This window comes from Gossypium arboreum, chromosome 8, assembly GCF_025698485.1.
Source record: "Gossypium arboreum isolate Shixiya-1 chromosome 8, ASM2569848v2, whole genome shotgun sequence".
NCBI classification, from domain to species: domain Eukaryota; kingdom Viridiplantae; phylum Streptophyta; class Magnoliopsida; order Malvales; family Malvaceae; genus Gossypium; species Gossypium arboreum.
This window is the reverse complement of record NC_069077.1, coordinates 37381274-37383056: the sequence shown is the minus strand read 5'-3', so window position 1 is coordinate 37383056 and position 1783 is coordinate 37381274. Positions and strand designations below refer to the sequence as shown.

Genomic DNA, 1783 nt, shown 5'->3' with positions numbered 1-1783 from the left:
GCTTCTGAGATGGATAGATCGGCTTTCCTTCAGCAATTCCTTGCTTCCTCCTGTGCGTCCCCCCGTCTAAGTGCCTCCTCAAGTGTTTAAATAGGCTTTGGAATTCCTAAGAGCCCTCAAAATTGGCCTTTTCCGAATTGGACTGAACTTGGGCTCGGCAGGGACATTTCCATGTGACATGCCCGTGTGTGATTGCTTAAGGCCATGGTCAAGCCTATTTAATGGGCACAGGCATGTGATCTACCCGTGTAAATCGTGCTTTGACCTTGCCAAAGGGACACGGCCGTGTGGTCTACCCGTGTGAGGAAGTCCAGGCCGTGTTGATTTCGTACGTTGGCCCATTTTCTCCATTTTTAGCCCGTTTCTTGTTCCTTTCACTCTCCTATGCTCATCTAAGTATAAAACATGAAATTAAGGCATTAGGAGCATTAAATTCACCAATTTTAAGGAAAAATCATCCATAAAATGTGCTAAGCATGGGATAGAAATATGTATAAATTACAGTGTATCAAATACCCCCACACTTAAGCATTTCCTTATCCTCAAGCAAAATCTTCAACTCATAATCAAAATAAATTCTTCTCAACTTATAATTTCTACCGATAATATCTCAAAATAATCCATAGGTAATCATACATTGAAAATTTAACTAAAAGAACATCAAAGTTTCAAACATTCCAAGTTGAGCATTTTATTATGAAAACATAGGTGTCTCCCCTCATCTAAGTAATTACCTTTGATTCAAAATATCACAGAGTTTCACATCCTCATTAAAGATTCACTCAAATCACTCGAGGTGTTTAAGAACAATAAATAAAGTACTCAATAGTCAATAATGAAAAGTCATTACCATAGGCTTACATGAAAATCAAATCTCCACCGCTATAAATTGAGATGAAACATCAATCAAAAGGTGTTTAGAGGGTTGTAACGTGCTATGGTTAGAGGGTTTGGTTACAAGCTGAAAGAAAGGGTTAGAATCGAGATTGAATTGAAAAATTGCCTAACTATTTTGAGATCGAGGATTATTACCCATGTAATTTAACTGCTCGTTCTCCATGTTGTGGCCATAAGGTGGGTATTCTGAATTGCTCGATCCACCTCCATTTGCTTCGTACTGCATTACTAGGTGAACCTGTGAAGAACTAAGAAAACCATCAATTTTCTTATTCAAGAGTTCTACATGATTAGAGAGCATGGTGATTGAATCGACGTTATAAACACCGGTTGTTTTCGTTAGCTTTGTCCTCATGACTTGCCACTAATAGTTATTCAGTGACATCTCCTCTATAAACTCATAAGCATCTTCAGGTGTTTTATTATTGATGATTCCGCTAGCAACTGCAGCAATCATCTACCGAGTTGAAGGATTCATGCCATTATGAAACGTTTGAACATGTAGCCAAAGTGGCAACCCATGGTGAGGGCATCTTCGCAAAAGGTCCTTATATCTCTCCAATACATCGTAGAGTGTTTCTAAATCCATCTGCACAAAAGAAGAGATATAATTACGTAATTTAGTCGTTTTAGCCGGCGAAAAATATTTTAATAAGAACTTTTCGGTCATTTGTTCCCAAGTAGTGATTGACCCCTACAGTAATGAATTCAACCACTGTTTAGCTTTGTTTCTCAATTAAAAAGGGAATAACCAAAGGAAAATGGCATCATCAGAAATGCCATTAATTTTAAATGTATCACATAGTTCTAAAAAGTTTGCTAAGTGAGAGTTGGTCCTGCAAACCATCAAACTGAACAAATTGCTGTATCATTTTAATTGTGTTAG

The 1783-nt window shown here is 37.6% G+C and overlaps 1 non-coding gene across 1 annotated transcript; it reads left to right on the top strand.

Annotated features, from left to right (window-relative positions):
• The first annotated feature begins 1412 nt into the window (after window positions 1-1412).
• Window positions 1413-1519, top strand: LOC128279791 (small nucleolar RNA R71). The gene has a single exon (XR_008269986.1). It is a non-coding gene; the product is annotated as a small nucleolar RNA R71 (small nucleolar RNA).
• The last annotated feature ends 264 nt before the right edge of the window (window positions 1520-1783 follow it).